This window comes from Thalassophryne amazonica, chromosome 5 (assembly GCF_902500255.1).
Source record: "Thalassophryne amazonica chromosome 5, fThaAma1.1, whole genome shotgun sequence".
Taxonomy (NCBI): Eukaryota; Metazoa; Chordata; class Actinopteri; order Batrachoidiformes; family Batrachoididae; genus Thalassophryne; species Thalassophryne amazonica.
The window spans coordinates 111,138,717-111,162,565 of NC_047107.1; the positions used below are offsets into that span (position 1 = coordinate 111,138,717).

Sequence of the window (23,849 nt, forward strand, 5' to 3'; positions counted from 1 at the left end):
TATTTGAACTCCTAAGGACTCCTAAGCCACCGTGACCTACTCATAATCAACCACGCTTTATGTAGATAGTGTATTTTAGAAGACATTACTGTGTACAGCAAAGCTGGTGGGTGGGTGAGTGAGTGAATGAGTGAGTAAGTGAGTGGGTGGGTGGTTTAGTCCATCATACACAGCTTGAGCAGGCAATAATTCAAAAACAATAAATTCTTTAATCTTGTAGAGTTGCAGTTTTAAAGGGCATAAATCTAGGGCACCCAGATTAAAATGTGCTGCACCTGATCAGTCGATAAAATATTCCATAGATCGATTCACAAAGTGGGTGCTGCAGCCCCCTGGTGGACCTTGAAAGTACTGCAGGTGGTCCATGATAGATCATTAAAAATATATCACTCTCATGTGTTTGTCAAAATTGTGATTAAATGTTTGGGTGTGCCCCAGAAGACTTAAAGATTTCAAAGTGGGCTTTGGTGTTCTTTGGTTTGGGAATGGCTGCCATAGATATACAGTGAGGAAAATAAGTATTTGAACACCCTGCAATTTTGCAAGTTCTCCCACTTAGAAATCATGGAGGGGTCTGAAATTTTCATCTTAGGTGCATGTCCACTGTGAGAGACACAATCAAAAAAAAAAAAAAAAAATCCGGAAATCACAATGTATGATTTTTTAAAATAATTTATTTGAATGTTACTGCTGCAAATAAGTATTTGAACACCTGCCACCCAGCAGAAATTCTGGCCCTCAAAGACCTGTTAGTCCGCCTCTAAAAAGTCCACCTCCACTCCACTTATTATTACAAATTAGAAACACCTATTTGAGGTCGTTAGCTGCATAAAGACACCTGTCCACCCCACACAATCAGTAAAGCCTCAGTCCCACCGAATAATGAAGGCTGAAGAAGGAGCCACGCATGGGTGTGGGGTGATTATTTGAAGAATGACCCACGTTTTCATCTTAACACGTATCCACAATGAAGGTGCCACTATGTGCCTCTCTGTACCCCGCATGTGCCGCGTAGCAGCCTCTAGTGAGCCACGACCGACCTGTCATTACAGCCTCGAATGGCTCGCATCAGCCACACTAAGCCACGTAGTGCCATGATAGCGCCATGATAACGCCATGTTGGCGCATGTTTAGGCATGAGTTTGGTCCAAACCTCCAGCCCTCCCACACCTGGTCCCTTCAAAGTGTGGGTTTTCAATTCACAGATTCACAGCAGCATTTAAAGATGTCCCTTCTTTTTTTTTTTTACGCAGTCCAAAAATAGACACTCCATCACAGTTCCGCAGTTGTGCGCTGTGCGCCAGGCTGCAGTCCACCTGTAATGCACCAGACCAGCTAGACCCGAACCACGGGTTCCTGGAGAGCCGCCTCTGTGCTCCTCGCTGGCTCCGTGGCTCTCTGGCTTTTTTTTTTTTTTTTGTGGCTTTAAACACACAAAACTTTATGTTTGTCTGTTTATTTCTACAAAATCGCTCTTTTGCGCGCGCGCCGCTGTTGTCCTTTCATGGACAGCCGCCTCTCTGCTCTTTCTGGCTTCCGTTCCATCCATGGCTTGCTGGTTTTATTTTTTCCCTGGCTTTAAGCACAATCATTTTTACAACGTGATTCCACTTTTGACTTTGTGTTTGTCTGTTTATTTCTGCAAAAGTGCTCTTTTGCGCGCGGTGCCGTTCTGCGTACAGAATGAGGTGGCCGTTTTATTATATACACCTGTGGATCATTTTCAATATATATATTTCTTTATTTCATCCGCAGCTTACAAGTCACCATGATACAACTTTTAACTTTGTGTTATGTCTTCAAAATCGCTCTTTTGCGCGCTATCCACCTGTGTTGCCACACAGCTCCTGCTCTTAACTGCTCCACTGGAGTTATTATCTTCCATGGCTTTAAACACACATCCACTTTCACGCAGTCACCCAAATTTTAATTTTGTATTCGTCCAATATTGACTGAAATATCACTCTTTTGTGAGCTGGCGTTCTGCCTAAATGCTCGATTGAAGCGTGGTGAGTCACTACTGCCTCAGTGCGTCAGTACGCACACACAGCGGAGCTCATGTGATACATTAATTCCAGAAGTGATTACAGGTATTTTCGGCATCCAAGGTTTGACAGAAAATGATTAATCTGCTACAAAATAATTATTTTATATAGAGTCCAGCGCACAGAGCAGGTGGAATTTGGTGCGCAAAGAGGAGACCCGCTCCAAAAATACCCTCTCAGGTCCTGCCTCAGTGCACACACAGTGATCCATTAACAAGATATTAAATCAACATACTTTTACACACAACAGACATCAACATACAGACATACTTTTATAGCAAGGAACTGTTTTATCAAGCTATAAAAAACATTAAAAATAATTACCTTAAGCTGCTCAAAATACATTCCACATGGAGCAGGAAAGAGAGGAAAAAAGGTGTCCAGATGAAACAGTCCTCTGTGATGCCAGAAGTGATTAGAAGTGTTTTCACCATCCAAGGTTTGGCAGAAAATGAGTAATCCACTACAAAATATATAGTCCAGCGCACAGAGCAGGTGCAATTGTGTGCGCAAGAGGAGGAGCCGCTCCAAAAAATAGCCTCTCAGGTCCTGCGAAGGTGCCAGGCGCACGGATAATGGACTTTTTGCAGACTCGTAAGCACCACGCAAATGCCTCTAAGCCGTCGCAGTAACTTGAACACAAACTGCGCCATGCTGCTGTTGCTAAATTTTAACTGAAGATAATGCCTCTAAGAGCCACTCTGAGCCACTATAATGCCACGATAGCTCACAAAACAAAAAAAACAGGGTGCGTGGCTCCTTCTTCACTCCTTCTTCACTCGGTGGGACCGAGGCTTAAGACTCCAACTACTAACATGGCTAAGATCAAAGAGCTGTCCAAAGACACCAGAGACAAAATTGTAGACCTCCACAAGGCTGGAAAGGGCTACGGGGCAGTTGCCAAGCAGCTTGGTGAAAAAAGATCAACTGTTGGAGCAATTATTAGAAAATGGAAGAAGGTAAACATGACTGTCAAGCTCCCTCGGACTGGGGCTCCATGCAAGATCCCACCTCGTGGCGTATCAGTGATCCTAAGAAAGGTGAGGAATCAGCCCAGAACTGCACAGGAGGAGCTGGTCAATGACCTGAAGAGAGCTGGCACCACTGTTTCCAAGGTTACTGTGGGTAATACACTAAGATGTCATGGGTTAAAATCATGTATGGCACGGAAGGTTCCCCTGCTTAAATCAGCACACGTCCAGGCCCGTCTTAAGTTTGCCCATGACCATTTGGATGATCCAGAGGAGTCATGAGAGAAGGTTATGTGGTCAGATGAGACCAAAATAGAACTTTTTGGTCTTAATTCCACTCGCCGTGTTTGGAGGAAGAAGAATGCTGAGTACCATCCAAAAAACACCGTCCCTACTGTGAAGCATGGGGGTGGAAGCATCATGCTTTGGGGGTGTTTTTCTGCACATGGGACAGGACGACTGCACTGTATTAAGGAGAGGATGACCGGGGCCATGTATTGCGAGATTTTGGGGAACAACCTCCTTCCCTCAGTTAGAGCATTGAAGATGGGTCGTGGATGGGTCTTCCAACATGACAGTGACCCGAAGCACACAGCCAGGATAACCAAGGAGGGGCTCCGTAAGAAGCATATCAAGGTTCTGGAGTGGCCTAGCCAGTCTCCAGACCTAAACCCAATAGAAACTCTTTGGAGGGAGCTGAAACTGTGTGTTCCTCAGCGACAGCCCAGTAACCTGGCTGATCTAGAGAAGATCTGTGTGGAGGAATGGGCCAAAATCCCTGCTGCGGTGTGTCCAAACCTGGTGAAAATGTTGTGTGGGCCGCCAGAAGAGGAGGTACTGCTGGCCCACCACCAGAGGGCGCCCTGCCTGAAGTGCGGGCTTCAGGCACGAGAGGGCGCTGCCGCCATGGACACAGCCGGGGATGACAGCTGTCGCTCATTACCTCTTGACAGCTGTCACCCATCTACTCAACATCATCTCACTCCATAAAGACCAGATGTCATCTCCACCTCGTTGCCGAGATATCATACTTCATAGGAGGTAATACTCTCAGCCTTTTTGTGAGATTTGTAACTCTGTTATTGTGAGAATTTGCAGGAGAACCGGTCGTTTGTGAGGAGGCTGTGCAAGATGGCGCTCCTTTTCAGCTGAGACCGCTGCAACATATTGAATGAGAGGTGGAGGTGGCATTCCCACCGTTGTTGTTACTGGGTGTACACACACCCACACTTGACTGTCTTTGTTCTTCGCCAGCAGTACCAGATCCGACAGTCGGGGACGGTGATCACCTGGGAATTCGGGACTTGGCGGCTCCAGTATTCACCAGGTTCTGGGGCGGCGGAAATCGTGTGGTTCCGGCTCTTCTCAGGACAGACGTCTTCTATCCTCGAGCCTGCCCACACGTCACCTCTGTGTATTGACTGTTATGATATTCTGTGATTGTCTGTATGTTCGTTGTGCACATTCACAACATTAAATTGTTACTTTTTGGCTCATCTATTGACCGTTCATTTGCGCCCCCTGTTGTGGGTCCGTGTCACTACACTTTCCCAACAGAAAAACTACAGGAAACGTTTGACCTCTGTAATTGCAAACAAAGGCTACTGTACCAAATATTAACATTGATTTTCACAGGTGTTCAAATACTTATTTACAGCAGTAAAATACAAATAAATTATTAAAAAATCATACATTGTGATTTCCGGATTTTTTTTTTTTAGATTATGTCTCTCACAGTGGACATGCACCTAAGATGAAAATTTCAGACCCCTCCATGATTTCTAAGTGGGAGAACTTGCAAAATCGCACGGTGTTCAAATACTTATTTTCCTCACTGTATATGCCACTTGTTGGATATGCTACTCCCCTTCACGTGTAGTAATAAGTTAAGTTACAAACTGCAGGGAGAAACTGGATGCCCATTATGTGACCAAATAAAGGACCAAATATATAACAATGGGAAAGTAAAGCTGCACCCTCTGGGGTCCGAGGGCATTTTTTGGACAGTTCACTCGCCTGGCATAAATGTTTTATTATTGCTCTTAACAGCTCTCCCTGCATCCCACAATCAAGTTTTATGTCTCTTTTTTTCAGGACAACCTGTGCTTTCAGAATATACGAGGTCTATTAGAAAAGTATCCGACCTTATTATTTTTTTCAAAAACCATATGGATTTGAATCACGTGTGATTACATCAGACATGCTTGAACCCTCGTGGGCATGCAAGAGTTTTTTCACGCCTGTCGGTTACGTCATTCGCCTGTGGGCAGTCTTTGAGTGAGGAGTGGCCCACCCTCTCGTCGATTTTTTCGTTGTTTAGGAATGGCTCAGAGACTGCTGCTTTGTTTGATCAAAATTTTTTCAAAACTGTAAGGCACAACTGAGTGGACACCATTCGATAAATTCAGCTGGTTTTCGGTAAAAATTTTAACGGCTGATGAGAGATTTTGGTCTGGTAGTGTCGCTTTAAGGACGGCCCACGGCGCCTGATGGCAATCTGCGCTTCGAGGCGGCAGCGTCTCGCCGTTTCAAGTTGAAAACTTCCACATTTCAGGCTCTGTTGACCCAGTAAGTCGTCAGAGAACAGAGAACTTGCAGAAGAAGTCGGCATGAGGAGTTTATTCGGACATTCCATTGTTAACGGACATTTTGTAATGAAAGAACATGCGGGCAGAGTCGCATGTCGGGCCAGACCCGACCGCGGGGGGTTGCGACAGGAAAAACACCTCCGTTGGAAACCTTAACGGGCAAGTTGGAACATGCCCAAGCTATTAAACAATTTCTCAGTTACTCACTTGTTGAAAGCCATCAAAACCCGCCTGAATTTTACAAATGGTTTTCAACACGGAGGTGTTTATCCTGTCGCGGCGCACACAGATTTGCCGAGTCATCACGGAAACGACTCTGCGAATTTGCGCGCACGTCTTTCATTACAAAATGTCCTTAAACAGTGGAATGTCCGCATAAAGTCCTCATTCCGGCCTCTTCTGAATCTTCTCTGTTCTCTCACGACGTCCTGGGTGAATTAAGCCTTAAATTAGGATGTTTTCAGCTCGAAACAGGCTGACGACAGCGCCTGGAAGCGCTGCAGGACGTCCCGCTCCGTGGGAAGTCCTTACAGCGACAGAAACACCCCATAATCTCTCATCAGCCGTTAAACCTTTCACCGAAAACCAGCTTAATTTCTCAAATAGTATCCACTCGGATATTCCTCACAGGTCCAGAAAAAATGTTGATAAAGCAACGCGCGCCGTCTCGAGCAGCGTGTGAAACAAAGGAATTCAGCCGAGAGGGCGGGACCACATCTCACTCAAGGCCTGCCCACAGGGAAATGATGTCACCGACACGTGTGAAAAAACTCACGCATGCGCACGAGGGTTCAAGCATGATTGGTGCAATCACACGTCATTCAAATCCATATAGTAAAAAAAAAAAATAAAAGGGTCGGTTTATTAGCTAAGAGACCTCGTATATGCTTTTGTTGTGTTTTATAAGTGTAATAAGGGTTTACAATCAAAAATAGGCAAGGAAAAAATAAAGCGGAAAATAATTTTCCACACACATTTATTCAAAACACACAGCAAACTATAATAAACAACGGTTTTGACACTTTCTAAAGGTAATTTGAGGTCTTGTTTGATAGACTGCACAACAATAAGGTTCAAACAGTAAACACAAATGCACATTTTGAACAATATATACAAAATGGTCTATGCGTTTTGTTGTCCATTGATATGGTAAACAGTGCTTTACACAGAGAAAGCTATCCAGTAACATTCACATGCAAACTAGTGGAGCAATCCTGATAGTTACACACTCTTTGTTTGAGCATGTGAGATTGTCATCAGAGGCTGTCCGTCTGCTCCTGCTTTCACTGATTGCTGTGCATAATGGCGCAGGGTGCACTGAGTATGTACTAATAGTATGTACTCATTGGAGCATCCAGGGGGCTATTCAAATCGGCCATTAGTAACATATCACTACTGAAGACGATCTTTGGCTTTTCACGTGAGGTAAATCTGCCCTACGATTGGATTTTGGAAAACCATGTGACGGTGAACCAATTCCGATTGGACACTCACATTGCGCATGTCATCACACAGCTTCTATGAGGAGTACAAAGATGGCCGAAGGCTGGCTTGAAAGTCCGCGGAGTTCATTTTTTTAGCAAAAAAAAAAAAAAAAAGTAAGTTTCTATCTCATATCATTCAAAAGTTATTTAGAATTTAGTAAAGCTTGGTCGACGGCTAAGACCCAGAGGGTTAAACAATGGATAAGACATGTGAATGGAGATGATACCAAAACCTCTTGTCAGTACTGCAAATTACTTATGGTGAAGTGAAAATGCTGCACACAAGCATTTTAAAATCTTTGAAACGTCTTGTATGTCTTGATTTTCTCTATCAAAAGGAAGAAATGGTGATGGAAGTAGCTAGTGCGCTTGCTTCCAGTACAGAAGGTTCTTGGTTTCTGAGCCACCTCTGCCCATTCTCCATATATCTGGAATTACGTCAGGAAGAGTATTAAGCATAAAAACCTCTGGCCAATCAACATGCCAATCCACATCAGCCTGGAGCAAAAAAGGAAGAAGAAACCAAAACTATTAATACAATGTGTGTGTTGTGCTGCCACCTGCTGAACACTGGCACCTGCTGGATGGTTCAGAAAGGTGCAGTCATATCAAATGCTGAATTTCATATTGAAAGGCTACAGTCAGTGCAAAGTACTGTATGTGTGCTGTAGTACGTATAGCTTGTTTGAAAATGTTTGAGCAGACTTGTCAACCTTTTTATTGTGTGATGAACCTTTGTGAGTATGGCAATTTTATATTTGTACGTAATGGTGTGAGCCAGTCATAACTCACACAAGACTGATGTGTACACAGAAAAAATAGTGCTAAGATAGGCTGGTTACCGTTATCTGAGCCTTTGTGCAACCCTTAAAGGGATAGAGTGGGTATAGATCAGAGGTGGGCAATCGTGTCATGAAGGGCCGAGACATAGCTGCAGGTTTTCCTTGCTACCAATCACCTCAGCAGGTGATTTCATTGACGAGCAGGTGTTTATCTTCACAGGAAAAGCTCATCAGAAACCCACCTGCTGAGGTGATTGGCTGCAAGGAAAACATGTAGTGTCTTAGCCCTCGTTGCCCACCCCTGGTATAGATGATGGATGGATGTTTGTTGGATGACATATAGAATATTCAAAGCTCATCAAATTATATTAAACTTTGCTCTGCTGAGTTGGTCCTGTAATGTTTTAATAAAATAAAATGTACATTTTTCCACAAAAACAACCATCTCAAGTGTCTTTCCTTGTGTTTTTCAGGTGTGGCAGCAGAGGTTTATTGGGCTGATCTAATAAATGTCTACCTATCCTCATATTTGTATGGGTCGTTTTGCTGAATCAACGGTAAGTCCGCCTGCTTGCCTCACAAATCTGTATTGTGGTCCATTGTTGGCAATTTTATTTAGCAGGCACAGAAGTTCACACTGTCCATGAGAGACAATATGTGTTGCACAGGACGCTATGGATAGGAATTGTGTTTTTAAGGTGTTACCAATATTCATGTTGTTGAAATACTACAGTCAGAGACGGCCAATAGTTTGACTTCAGATCTCTTGAAAAGTGGAGGACAGATTACAGCACAATTGTCAGAACATACAGGGGAAAAAGAAAATGCCTTCATTGATACTCTACATGAGCATGCAATATTAAAAACCTCACATCATTATTATTCAGTACTTGGGGCTAATCATGACAGCATATCATTTTGCCATCATATTTAAATAAATAATGCCCTCTCTTTACAATATTTCCGCAGAGAACTTTCTTACAACAGCAACACGTACTGTATAAAGTCCTGGTATTAACACAGACATTAAAATTAGCAAGATTTCTCAGCTTCACAATGATCCTACGCCTGAAATAAAGTTTTGACACCTTTTTAATTGAGACTTGTGTATTTGCTTTTAATATATTCTGTTTGAATTCAAAATTGTTCATGTTTTTGTGCCATGATGGGACTTAAGTATTTGGATAAATTTTAATTAACAGATTTTGTGGATTCAGAACACATAGCACACAAATTAGAATTTTAAGAGTAAAAAAATGTAACTAATAAAGAAATAAAATATTTAATGTTTTCATTTCTGTGAAACAAAATTTGACTGCCAATGACAAACTGTCCCCTTTCCTAAAATCTGACTTTATAGTCCGGATGTTTTAATTATTTTTTTCAGTCTTATTACGTGAATAGCATAAAGTTGTTAAAACAGAACTTAGAGTCCTCAAAGACTTAAAATGTTGCAACACCCAGGAAGATGCAAATGTCAGTGTATCCTGCCAGTGAATGAAAGTCTGGATTAAAGACAGTCATTTGGTTTACTGGTGGGCTTCTTAATTCCCAGTGGCCAAACATTTTAGGGATTGGCTATATGAATTTTATTTGTGCAGTTAGGCCTAATAATACTTTCTGAACATATATTAAAGCGAAATACTATTTGCGGTCATAGCTCAGTAAGCTTGTTTTTAAACCAGGTACCTGCTAGCCAAACTAGATTTCTTGCTGAAGCACCGTAGTAACTGGGATAGGCTATCTAGCCAAGCTTGTTTGGTAAATCATTATAAAGACTGGGATAAGCTAGCTCTGATGGTTACTAGCTGCATAATAATTACTTGACAGCACTATTTGCTTTATGCAGTCATCTTAAAACTCATTGAAAACTACTTCTTCTTTCGTGTATCATCATCATATGTCCAGCATTGTGTGGTGTAGCCACGCCCTTGTCTCAGGTCCCACTCGGAAAAGGCCCTCCTCTGAAGGTGGTCTGTGCAGGAGACAGGCGGTGATAATGTGGTTGGCAGTCTCCTCATGCTCCTCGCACTCACACGCTGTGCTGTCTGTTAGGCCCCACTTCTTCATAGATGCTTTGAAGCGGCCGACCCCTGTTCATAGGGGTTCAGGAGGGTCCATTGCCAATGAGGTAGGTCTTCTCCTTTGATGCCACCTCCAGGATCCGGGACATAATGGTGTAGATGTGTATGTCCTGCTGACTCCCACTCCTGCTTCCATGCTGCCACAAGCCAGGCTTTGGTTGTCAGATCCTTCGAGAAGTAAGCATCTCTTGCGCATGGGTGGCGGGACTTGAGTCTGCTTGGAGGTTTTTCCATGTTTGTGGTGTCATGGAGGAGGTGCCAATCGTGTTCCTGGGCTTTCCTTGCCAGGTCGAGGGTAGCAGCCTCTCGCCGTAGGCCGGCTGGCGCATTTTCCTGCTAGGACTGGCAGGTAGAACACGGAGGTGGGTTTCAGGCAGCCAGTTATGATCTGGAGGGCATTGTTAATGGCTGTATCGACCTTCTTAACATGTGGGCTTGTGCTCCAGGTTGGAGCACAGTACTCGGCTACATAGAATACAAGAGCTTGTGTGGAGATACGTAGTAAACTTGGCAGAGGCCCCTGAAGGTCGTGCCAGCAAGGTGACGGATGAGTGAGACCCTTGCTGTTACTTTGGCGCTCACTTCCTCCAGATGTTGCTTGTAGGACAGTGTCCTGTCCAAGCTTATGCCCAGGTACTTCGGGGCCTCCTGGAACTCCAGGGGTTTGTGGTCCACAGTGATCTCCAGTTTCCTTGTTGCTTCTCTGTTGCAGAGGTGGAATGATGCCGACACGGTCTTTTCGGTACTGAACTGCAGGCGCCACCTGCGAAGGTAGGCTGCCATATCCTGGTTGAGGCCCTCTTCAAATGCCTTCCACGTTGGTTGTTGTAGCATGATGGCTAGATCGTTGAAAACTCCAATGATTTGTTTTTGAAACACATTATGCTTCTGTAAAGCAAAAAGTTTATAAAATAGACTGTGATGTGGCTAGCTAGTGTGATAGCTACACAGTGTTTATTTCCATTATTATTGAAACAGCTTGTGACTGGCATCAACACAAACTGACTTTCCAATGTTCATCCATGGTGACAATAAGGGGGAATATTCATGCAGATTTTTTGTAAATTGAGAGTTTTAAAGCTTCAAAAACAATCTTCTGTGTTTTCTCCTATTTTTGGATTTCTTGTGTAAAGCCTAGGCAACCCTTGTCAGTGCACCACACTGTATCATGACGTGGAATAATTCACTGACTTTCAGTTTCCTGAAGTAGGGTGTTTTTACTTCAAAGAACTAAACTTTTGATTCCACTCGACAAGTAATTCAGTGTGAATGTTGGTTGCCCGGGAGTTGTAAACTGAAGTCAAACTTACTTGCTACTCCAACTACGTAATTGGAGTACTTATTTCACTTATGCCTTGTCCACATGGAAACAGAACTTTCCCTGTACAATCAATATTTCTTTCAAAAAGAAATATTGGTGTACAGATGAAACCACTGAAAATAACTGAAAATACCGTAGTATTTATGCCAGGGCTACATGTGGCGCTGTAACGCTTCCAGAAAGCAACTGGAAAAAAAGTGGAGTATGCCCATAAAGCTTGATGGGGAACACAAATGCTGAAGCAAGAGCAAAAGCTGAGATGTTGGTGTAGATCAACAATGAAGTCAAACCTCTGTTTCAAGTCACACTGTATTATAGGTCGACTAGAAGAAGAGGTTCTTATTTAAAATGAGTAGCTAATAAAAACACTAAGCTTATTTCCCCGAGAACACACAGGATGTGACTCTCCATCTCCCCAGCATATCTGTTTGAAGCGCCAGTTGGTAGCTTGGCTGTGTTCGGGACGTGAACCCAGATCGATGTTGTCATAGCCCCACATACAAACCATTACGCCACTACCTCCCCAACACTAAACTACAACACGTGACCGTTTTTTGCATGTTGTAGGAGAAGAGGAGCAGAGGATTTTGCTGTAGTAGCCCCAATAAGCTCAGTAGCTTCTATAGCATGAACACAAGTCTAGAGTACGCTGTTGTTACATGACATCTTGCGGCAGAGGTTAAGGCTGAGGTTGGAGAGGTGGGGCTATGACATCATCTTTTCACAAAAGTTGTGTATTGGTTCTACACATGAAAAAACACTCTCCATTTTGAGATTTATCCACTCTGGAACCCCTTTACAAAAAGTAGGGAAACACTGGTTCCATGTGGACCAAACGACGACACCATACAAAACCTTTGCAGATATGCCTAAACTCCTTATGGACATGCCCTTAAAAAACAATCAACCCTATTGTTTCGTATCTTTGAAAGGAGGACTCTTTAAAATGTTGTTTTAGTAGAATGTGGAGTTGCTATAGTACGTTTTTCCATTTTACTACTGTGGTTAATTGTCCTACTGGCAGCTAAAGGCTTACTAGGTTGGCAGGTAAAACTGTCTATCTCACTTCCAGGTTTTTGTATGTGTGTGTTTTATTTAATGGTTTCGAGCTACTTCACTGGCTGTTCTTTCAGCAGCACTACATCACCATGAGCTACAGCTGTGTACCTCCAAATAGGAGTTATGGCCTGGTCTTGTATGAGCTATCGGCTTTAAGGGCTGACATGAGGGAAAGATTTAAAGACTTAGGGAGGGAAGGGAGAAAAAAAATCACACAAAATGTGAAAACAGTCAGGCTCCAATATGTGGTTATTAAAATCACTGGGATGGGAGATTAACCTGCCTCCACTACTCCCAGACTGTGAATCTCCTCCAGTTTTCTGCTGTTTCTCAGAGGGGAAAAATGTCAGCATGATTCTGTACTGCATGATTCCACACTGTCTCTGCAGCAAAGAGCATAAATATCACTTGTTTGTGCAAGTTATATTTCCTTTTTTATTTCTCCAAAGTCAAAACAAAAAAATGTTTTGTGCTTTTATTATTCATCAAGGTTGGAGTATTGTGAACTACCGGTTGCCACATCTTGCTGATAAGGACAGCTTGATCACAAATATGTTCTCAGTTGCTTTTAAGCATTCTGAAATTTACTACAACCATGAGTTTTATTATATTTAATAACCTTTATGAATTAAAGCTTGTGAATATTTTATATGAAGGCTATTTTTATTCCTTGCAAGAGAGCTATTAAAGGCTGTTGCAGTATAGACCAACAACTTAAGCAATTAAAGCAGTGCTTGCAGTAGATGCTTTTTTACTCACCATCTTATGTTGGCTGTTGTCATCAGAGTCTGATTTTGCATGCATGTATGCATTTTTAGCTTACCTGGACCGAGGGTCGGGTGGGCTTATGCCTTGGATCGCCTGCCCATTGCCGTTGTTGTCGTCGTCATGTGTAAACATCTTCTTCTCCAAAACTGCCAGACCAATGAAGATTAAACTTCCTGTGCATGAGGACAACACAGTTTGTTCAAGGTGTTCCAAATCCAATTTCAAATATGGCCACTATGGTGGCCATCTTGAAAATCTCATACATAGCCATTTATCAGCCAATTCTGCAGCAGTTGAGATGAAATTTGCTACATAGGTAGCAATCAGTAAGGCAAAAACACAATCTGATGGTTTTTACAATTTTTTAGCTCACCTGGACCAAAGGTCTGTTGGGCTTATATGGTGGGTCAGCTGTCTGTTGGTGGCATGTGTAAACATCTTCTTCTCTGAAAGTGTTGATTCAGTGATGCTGAATCCCAGCCTTGTGCAGGTCTACAGTTTTGTCCCTGGTGTTCTTGGACAGCTCTTTGGTCTTGCTTATGGTGGACAGGTTGGAGTTTGATTGATTGAGTGTGTGAACAGGTGTCTTTTATACATGGTAACAAGTTCAAACAGGTGCAGTTAATACAGGTAAAGAGTGCAGAATAAGAGGGCTTCTTAAAGAAAAATTAACAGGTCTGTGTGAGCCAGAATTCTTGCTGGTTGGTAGGGGTTCAAATACTTATTTGCAGCAGTAACATACAAATAAATTATTGAAAAAAAATCATACATTGTGATTTCCGGATTTTTATTTTTTTTTTTAGATTATGTCTCTCACAGTGGATATGCACCTAAGATGAAAATTTCAGACCCCTCCATGATTTCTAAGTGCGAGAACTTGCAAAACCGCAGGGTGTTCAAATACTTCTTTTCCTCACTGTACCTGCATTGCTAGATTATATTAATTCCGCTGGATGTTGCTGGCAGTGAAGCTTCAAAACCACGGAAGAAGAGGCAGTCCACCAAGCTTCCACGTTCACTAACTCCTCATGGACAGATCGCCAGCAACAGGACATGTCCACATCCACCTGCACTCGTCACAGATGGCTTGCCAGTGAGAGGACATGTCCACCATCCGCTCTTCACGGACAGATCGCATACGCAGCTCTGCCGGCTGCAGTTCTGCCGGCTGCAGCTCTGCCGGCTGCAGCTCTGCCGGCTGCAGCTCTGCCGGCTGCAGCTCTGCCGGCTGCAGCTCTGCCGGCTGCAGCTCTGCCGGCTGCAGCTCTGCCTTCATCTCAAGTGTTCTCAAGATTGTGGCACATTAAATAAAGTCCATTAACTCCTGCTCATGGACCGATCGCCAGCGAGAGTACATGTCCACCTCCACTGCTCATGGACGGATCGCGCACGCGATCGCTGACTGAAGCTCCGCGGTACTTTCACCTTCTTAAGTTCTCTCACAGTTGTGGCATGTTAAGTAAAGTCCATTAACTCCTGGAAATAATGTATTCAGATTTTTTTGTTTTTTTTTCAAATCTATCAAATCCATCTGTGTGTCTAGGTAGTCTGTAAACAGCGTCATGGAGCCAAGCTTCTCGCCCCTGCGCGTGTGAATTACTGTGTGTGAATACTGTGTGAATTAAACAGTGGATGATTCTGTTTCTTGTCTGCAACAGACAAGAGTTCTGGTGAGAGGTTGATGAATAAATTGTGGACATGCTGCTTCTAAATCAGAACCAGCGCATCCACAATCAATGTAGAGAATGATCATTTCCCAATATACGTCCTCAGAAACAGCGTAACGGCCCAACTACAGCGTACTTTTTTTCAGGAACGCTGTTATAACGCTAGTGAGAAATGCATATATATATATATATATATATATATATATATATATATATATATATATATATATATACGAGGTCTATTAGAAAAGTATCCGACCTTATTATTTTTTTCAAAAACCATATGGATTTTTGTGTGATTGCGTCAGACAAGCTTGAACCCTCGTGCACATGCGTGAGTTTTTCCACGCCTGTCGGTTGCGTCATTCGGCTGTGAGCAGGCTTTGAGTGAGGAGTGGTCCAACCCCCTCGTCGTTGTTTCATTGCCAGGAAATGGCAGAATGATTTGGGCTTTTTTTTCCATCAGAATTTTTTCAGAAACTGTTACAGACTGGCATCTGGAAACCATTAGAAAAATTTATCTGGCTTTCGGTGAAAATGTTACGGGCTTGGTAGAGAATAAGGAGTGTTACTGTCGCTTTAAGGATGGCCCCCAGCGGCGCCGCGCTCCGAAGCCGCCATCGACAGGCTGAACGACCATTTCATTTCTAAACGGATGGCTGTCTGGATCCGTGACCATCGTGTGCCATTTCTCTGGTTATCACAAGAGCTGGACATCAACCATTTTCCGGCAGATTTCACTTTTAACAAGAGATTTTGTCATGGAAAGCCGAGCGGAGGTTTTGTGCGTCACGATGGATTCGTTACTGGAGTGAGACAAAACCACCTCCGTTTTGGTCTCACAGGACGGCTTTGAGATGGCGTTCAGACAGCTGTCGGTGGTTTTTCCATCGATTGATTATCAGAGAAATTGTGGATGTGCCTGGACATGCCAGAACATGTCCTGTGAGGCTTCATCACGGCATTGCTTTGCGCCATGCGGCACCGCCGCGACGCGCGAAGCCTCCGCTCCTCTTTCCATGACTCCTGTAACAGTGGAATGTGCCGTTCATTTCCAAACTGGACGCTGTGTTTTATCCGGGACGTCGTCTGACTAGCACAGGAATTGTGAAAAGACGTGGACATCAGCACTTTTTCGGCACATTGAGGCAGACGTGCGGAGGAATTCCGCGCGTTGCGGCGGTGCCGCATGGCGCAAAGCAACACCGTGATGAAGCCAGTCATCAGTGAGCTACAGCGCCATTGGCACTATTTGTTGACATACTGTCCAAATCTAGTTGATGCCTTGGACCGAAGGTCAAGTCTAACTCATGTTAAGGAAGGAAGTAACATACGTAGACCGTGATGTACAGTGCTGATGAGTGTGACATTAATAGGAATGCTTTAGCAATAGGTGGATAAAAATGAGTACATATGTTTAAATACAATAAACAATTACCATATTTTACTTGGCTGAGGATCTACTTGATTGATGGGGCACTGCAAGAAAATCTATAACTCTAGTATGTTAATGTTTTAATTTGGATTTTATCTACAGCCAGGCCAAGAAGTAACTGAACAGTTTCACATTTTTAAATTAATGAATTTATTTTTATTTTTTGCAGTTTTGCCTCTATGCTTCACCTTGTACCATTTATAGAAGGCAACCCACAGTCGATCTTTTCGTGTTAATATTAAAAATGGTCACAGCTGAATGGCACATTACCCAGGAAGAATATTCTTTTTTAAATACCATGTTCATTATGACCTTTTAAAATAAAACTTAAGCAGTGGCACTTCAGTTACTTATGATATTTCATCTGTTTTCGCATGACAGGTTCAACTTGTTCCCATACTGAGCAAATGCTAGTTGCAGAAGGTTAACTGCATTGACAAAATGGCAGTTCTCTACCCAAGGAGCCCTCCTCCAAAATCAAGGTCATTTTACCCTTAAATTCCTAGCTCTCCAAAATGGTACTGGGTTTAAATACCCCTCTGGAGCCTCAATAAGAAAGTCCATTATAATAGTGTGGGAGTGCATATTAATCTATTGGCTAGAGGCCAATTATGTTTAACTGTCACTGTGTATGGGAGTGCATGGTGTGGACTAAAATGGCCGTCTTTAGTATCACATATGCCTATTTTTAAAATATCTCAGTTGATTCATGCTTTAAAGTCTTGTCATAAATGTGCATTTAATGTACACACAGTACCTGTGTGTACATTAAAATTCAATAATGGAGAGTCTTAAGGTTACTGTGTTGAAATTGTGCCAAAACGTTACATACTTTTGATCTTAAAAGTCTACAAAAATGATAATATGGCAATAAATACATGTGCTTCCACAACCATTGCTCCCTTAATTTTTTCTCTAGAATCCCTCATACATTCCTCAGAAGATTATAGGTTTCCATTCAATTAGCTTTCTGTCCATCCTATTATCTGAAAATGCTTGTCTATTCTATATTCCCTGTTTTGTATGGCTTAAAGAAAATCATTGCCTCTGCTGAGGAGCTTATTTTTCATTCTTGTTTAATTGTCTGTCTGTTTGTCAGCAGCATATCTCAAAATGGCATGAAAGGATTTCATTGAAATTTGATGGACATGTATGCCTTGCGAGAATATCAATGTATTGAAATCGAATGAATTAAGGTAACTATTAAAGTAACAAAGCAACTCTAACTTAGTGAAGTCACTGATTTATTGCGAGCAATGGAGTGAATAACAACAAGTGGATAACTTCAGTGACTATAAAACCTCGTTATCATTTTCACCGATATGCATCCTGGAAAGTCACAGTTTGAAATATTGCTCAAAAGTTAGGAAACCTTAAAGGGTGTGTGAGGGTGTCTGTGATGAACAAGGATATTCCATCATTGTGCTGTGGTGTTATTTTGACTATGGCATTTTCAAGATGTTTGATAACTCTTATTTTGCATTGTGAACTTTCACATACTTTGGTAATCCCTTGCTTTTCTATGGAGCCCATAATGTTGTTGTGTATTCCGTGACATCACCGGGAGCTTTTCTGCAAGCGCCAAGGTTGTGTTGTACTTACAACTCCAGCACATTACGTGATCAAATCATGTGCAAGTTTGCATTTGTGGCATCTGTGAGCTCACACGCCAGAATTTCACAGTTATGGGTCGTGACCTTCCAGGAAACATTGAATCTTCCATTAACCTTGAAAGTGAGAACAGGGCGCTAAAGCCCCTTTCACACCGGGCCAACTTAGAGTTGCGTAATGCGGTGTACCAACTACGGTGATTTTATGCAGCCCTATGTGGCAGTATGTTGAGGGACGCAAAGGGGTTCACGGAATGGATGCAAAAAAATGCAACAAATTAAACATGTTTAATTAATTAATTTTTTTTTGTTTTTTTTTTGCGGACGCAGTGTTCCATGCAAGTCCACACAACACTCGCTACTGCGCTACTGTACACTAACCCCCAATCTCAGTTCTCTTTTGTACCCCTTCCCCTTGGCCCTACCCCTACGCCTACCCCTTTAAAACAAGGGGTAAGGTGAAGGGGTATGCCTCTAGCCCTATGAATTGAGACACCCCACCACCTTGGGAGAAAAAAAAACTGTCCATGTCAAACTGCCGTCTTCACTGTTTGTTAACATGGCAACTGAAATGCAACTTGTTGCCGTAGCCTCTTTGCTCTTTTTATTTTCTCACCTTTCTCCCGTAAATGCAAAGAAATAGAAGTCGCAGATTTCTTTGATGCATCGCAATCACGTCATGTTAATTAATTTGTAATTTATAATAATAATAATAATAATAATAAAAATAATAATAATAATAATTAATAGTAATAATAATTAAATAATTAGTAATTGGTTAGTGTTAATAATACTAATAATAATTAATCAATATTAGTAATCATTAATATTTTGATTAATCATTAATTGATTGATTAGTAATTAATTAATTAGTAATTAAAATAAATAAACACTTGAAATATATCAGTCTGTGTGCAATGAATGTATACAAGTTTCACTTTTTGAATGGGATTACTGAAATAAATCAACTTTTTCATGATATTCTAATTACATGATCAGCACCTGTATGTATGTTATGGGCTGCATCTAGTTCTGTTAACCTTATATTTCTTTTTCAAATTCTCCCATTTTTTTGCTTCCAGTCCTATTTCCTTTAGAAATTTCCTTGACAAATAATAGCAGTCTATTAGATGTCAGGTTATGTGTTACACATACGTATATGTGTGTGTATATATTTTCCAACTTATTCCCATTGTGGTGGCCAAGTGGTTAATGCACTTGGTTTCAGTTCAGAAGGTTCCGGGTTCAAATCCCACCCCTGCCACATTTCTCCATGTAATGTGGAGTTGCGTCAGGAAGGGCATCCGGCGTAAAACCTGTGCCAATTCAACATGCGGATCCACCTTGGATTTGCTGTGGTAACCCCGAGTGCAAACAAGGGAGCAGCCGAAGGAACTTACTTTACTTATTCCCATTGATGAAACTTCTCATTTTCTGCCTGAAAGCTTATTAGGTGACGAGTGTGCTCAGGGCTCCCTATTTGTTTACAAAGTACACACGTGTTACAGACCTTGAAATCCAACAGCAGGGATTGATATTATGCAAAGATTTATGAACATGCAAATTAACGTGCTTATCCTTTATCATGATTTTCTCCATTGTGAGATATAAAAGTGTCTTATTGCAGCGTTCATGTGTATATGCATTATAATGCCTCAGCGCACGAGCGAAGTTACGATATTCTTCAGAACGACAATATACGCAGCATGCATCCAGCAGCATACACGTTGCTCTCATAGACAACTGCCTGTAAAGTTTTTTTGGCAAGTTATAACTTTCTAAACAGTGTAATTTGTAATGAAAGCTGCTTCATTTGTGCGGCTCTTTTGGCGGCATTTTTGTTTTTTTGGAGACAGCGGTAAAATCCTCCTACCCCTCCAAATGGAGTGTGCATCCAGATTCACTCCAAATGGAGGGGTTTCTAGCCCTCTCCCTACCCCTCCACCTCGCTTCAAAAAGAGAATTGAGACACCCCTCTGTCTCTCGTGCCCGCGCAAAATGGAGGGGAAGGGGTAAGGGAAAGGGCCAAGGGGTAGAATTGAGATTCAGAGTCTGACTCCGCAATTGTACACAACCCTATGCAAGGGCAAAAAGTCCTTTTAGGTTTTTTTATCAGTACATACCTGCATCGCTAGATTTTATTCATCCCACTGGGCTACAAAACCATGAAAGATGAAGAGGCGAGCCAGCCAAGCTTCCACATCCAATAACTCCTCATGGACAGTGAGAGGACATATCCACGTCCACCATCCTCTCCACATGGACGGATCGCCAGTGAGAGAGGTCCACCATCCACTCTTCATGGATGCATCGCATGTGCGATTGCCAGCTGCAGCTCTTTCACCTTCTTAAGTTCTCTCGTGATTGTGGCACATTAAATAAAGTCCATTAACTCCTGGAAATAATGTATTCTGACTTATTCCAATGTATCAGATTGCTCTCGGTGTGTAGTGAGCACCTTGTATGGCAGCAACCTGACATCGGTGTGAATGTGAGGCATTATTTGTAAAGTGCTTTGAGCATCTGATGCAGATGGAAAAGCACTATATAAATGCAGTCCATTTACCATTTATCAAATCCATCTTTGTGTCCAGGCAGTCTGTAAACAGCATCATGGAGCCAAGCTCCTCCCCTCTGCGAGCAAGGTTTTGTTTTTCCCTGCACGCAACTTACGCGGCCATTCCTGCGTACTAGTTACACAGCACAGTGCAACTCTATTTAGGCGCGGTGTGAAAGGCCCCTGAGTGACATAAAAGCAACTAAGCAAATTCAGGTGAAGGTAGTAACTCAGTAACTGTAACTTCTGGACCACAAATGACAAACTAGGGACCTGTAACTAAAATCCTCCTTTGATCCTGATCACTGGGTGGATCATGGCTTGGATCTTTGAGCTTTGGCAGAGGGATGCGCTCTGAGTGCCCTTCTATTTTGATTGACGAATAATTATGTGCAACTGTCTGTGCCATAATGTGCTAGAAATGAAGTAGAGAAATTGAGTTTTCACTTTTGAAAATGAAGTTAGTATTTTCACAACTGATTAATTTATTGCATGGAAAAAATGTCACAGTTGATTTTTGTTGGTATAAAATGATAAGATGCCTAAAACATTTGGACAGTTTTGTATATTGCAGTAATAGTAGCACAGTGTATTCAGAGCTTAGTTCACATTGGGGTCACAGTGGTGCAGTGAGGTTCTTTGGACAAATGTGTTCACCAAATTGCATATATTACTTGCAATAACTTGGCTTAGTTCCATCCTGCATTTCATCTGAATGGTAATGAACACTTTTCCAAGAAAGTTTTCAAGTTACTTTTCCTGTCAGTGGTTATAAATGTACAGAGGAGGACTTAATAAGGGAGCCTCAGCCAAGAGTCACAGGGATTGTCTCAAAGGGCCACTGGCCCATAGGCATGAAGTCAGCAGCCCTCTCTCTCTTTGCGTGCACACACACACACACACGTTTCTCTGTCACACTGACACCTAAAGAGCCAGGTGCTTTGTTTTCATTTGAGGGTTCACGGACCTACAGCCCAGTGGTCTGCAGTGGCGTTTTATGAATATTCAACATTGAAGACAATTTGTTCATATTAATCAATCTTTTTTTATTGTGCACATACCACCTCTTTAAATTTATTTTGGTGTCCTTGCTGCCTTGTTCACATTTCATTCCTCACATGATTAATAGAAGCGATTCCACAAGAGAACCACTACCCCAGTTGGCATTTAGACCATGTAGTATTGAAAACGATTTCTTGTCATTTAGTAGCTCAGCTTCAGGAAGCATTTAAATATTATTGCTCATTTTGATTCATACAATGTCAGAATGAACCTGACGCCTCTGCTTATCATTTTATGCACTGAGGGCACATAAATAGGCCAGGGAATATGACTTTTAATAAGTTAATGTACAGCAAGTGAGAAGAACGTCTTTTATTAGTGGATATTGCTCCATGATGTAGGGGGGGAGATAGAGAATATGTTGGCTACCATTCAGCCAAGATCAGTCCATAATCTGTTTTGTATGCCTTTAATTGGGTTATGTTGTGTAAAATCTATTTTTTTTTTAGAATGTTTTGAGTTTTAAATATTCTTGGGGTTTATGTTAAAAATCTTCACACACTCACAATTCTAATACTGGCTATAGAGATCATACAAATCCACTATTTTTACAATCCAAATTCTTAAAATTCACAGACTTGGTTCATTTTCAAACAGTACAAATCGTGTATAAAGCAATAAACAATTTACTTCCAGCAAATATTAAAAATATGTTTTTTAACAGATCAGGGGATTGCAGTCTGAGGGGGAAATTTAATTTAAAGCATCAGTGGGCACAAACAACATTAAAAGGTTTCTGTATTTATGTCTGTGGGGTGAGGATGTGGAACAGATTGGGAGTGGGGCTCAAGCAATGTCCAAGCATGAACCAGTTCAAACAGCGGTACAAAAATATGTTTTTTTCTAGGTATAGGGAGGAGGAAGGGTTAGGGTGTTTTTGTTTTTTGCTTCAGCTTGTAAATATATAGTATTTTGTATGTAAGTAGGTATGTGTAGGTGTATATTTATGTTTGTGTATATATGTGTGTATATGTGTGTGTATATATGTGTGTATGTACACTCAACAAAAATATAAACGCAACACTTTTGGTTTTGCTCCCATTTTGTATGAGATGAACTCAAAGATCTAAAACTTTTTCCACATACACAATATCACCATTTCCCTCAAATATTGTTCACAAACCAGTCTAAATCTGTGATAGTGAGCACTTCTCCTTTGCTGAGATAATCCATCCCACCTCACAGGTTTGCCATATCAAGATGCTGATTAGACACCATGATTAGTGCACAGGTGTGCTTAGACTGCCCACAATAAAAGGCCACTCTGAAAGGTGCAGTTTTATCACACAGCACAATGCCACAGATGTCGCAAGATTTGAGGGAGCGTGCAATTGGCATGCTGACAGCAGGAATGTCAACCAGAGCTGTTGCTCATGTATTGAATGTTCATTTCTCTACCATAAGCCGTCTCCAAAGGCGTTTCAGAGAATTTGGCAGTACATCCAACCAGCCTCACAACCGCAGACCACGTGTAACCACACCAGCCCAGGACCTCCACATCCAGCATGTTCACCTCCAAGATCGTCTGAGACCAGCCACTCGGACAGCTGCTGAAACAATCGGTTTGCATAACCAAAGAATTTCTGCACAAACTGTCAGAAACCGTCTCAGGGAAGCTCATCTGCATGCTTGTCGTCCTCATCGGGGTCTCGACCTGACTCCAGTTAGTCGTCGTAACCGACTTGAGTGGGCAAATGCTCACATTTGCTGGCGTTTGGCACGTTGGAGAGGTGTTCTCTTCACGGATGATGCGAAGGAGATGTGTTGCACTGCATGAGGCAAATGGTGGTCACACCAGATACTGACTGGTATCCCCCCCCCCCCCCCCCCAATAAAACAAAACTGCACCTTTCAGAGTGGCCTTTTATTGTGGGCAGTCTAAGGCACACCTGTGCACTAATCATGGTGTCTAATCAGCATCTTGGTATGGCACACCTGTGAGGTGGGATGGATTATCTCAGCAAAGGAGAAGTGCTCACTATCACAGATTTAGACTGGTTTGTGAACAATATTTGAGGGAAATGGTGATATTGTGTATGTGGAAAAAGTTTTAGATCTTTGAGTTCATCTCATACAAAATGGGAGCAAAACCAAAAGTGTTGCGTTTATATTTTTGTTGAGTGTATATATATATATATATATATATATTGAAATCGGTTTAGATGTGTAGGAATCTATGTGTATATGTGGCAAAGGGTATTACTGGTTGTGGGGAAGAAGGGGTAGGGATAAATAAGCTGATGCTTCACCCTACGCCTTTTCGGACATGTTGGGTACACAGTAGGAACTTTTTTATTGTTGTCTTTACTGATATAACTTGTAATTGTTGTTGTATCAAATGTTCGAAATAAACAGTTTTCATTCATTTTCATTCATTCATTCATTCATTCGTTCATTCATTCATTATTGGTTTGTG

At 42.0% G+C, this 23,849-nt stretch overlaps 1 protein-coding gene across 11 annotated transcripts in view; it reads left to right on the plus strand.

The window, feature by feature from the left end:
- The window catches only part of arvcfb (ARVCF delta catenin family member b), an 865,966-nt gene that overhangs the window by 210,212 nt on the left and 631,905 nt on the right, over positions 1-23,849 (plus strand). For 10 of the 11 annotated variants that reach the window (XM_034171110.1, XM_034171100.1, XM_034171112.1 and 7 more), the window contains exon 2: positions 8,344-8,427. The exons of the other annotated variant lie outside the window; for it this stretch is intronic. The gene's annotated coding sequence lies outside the window, so the exon portion shown is untranslated. The remainder of the gene's footprint in view (positions 1-8,343; positions 8,428-23,849) is intronic. 11 annotated transcript variants of the gene reach the window in all.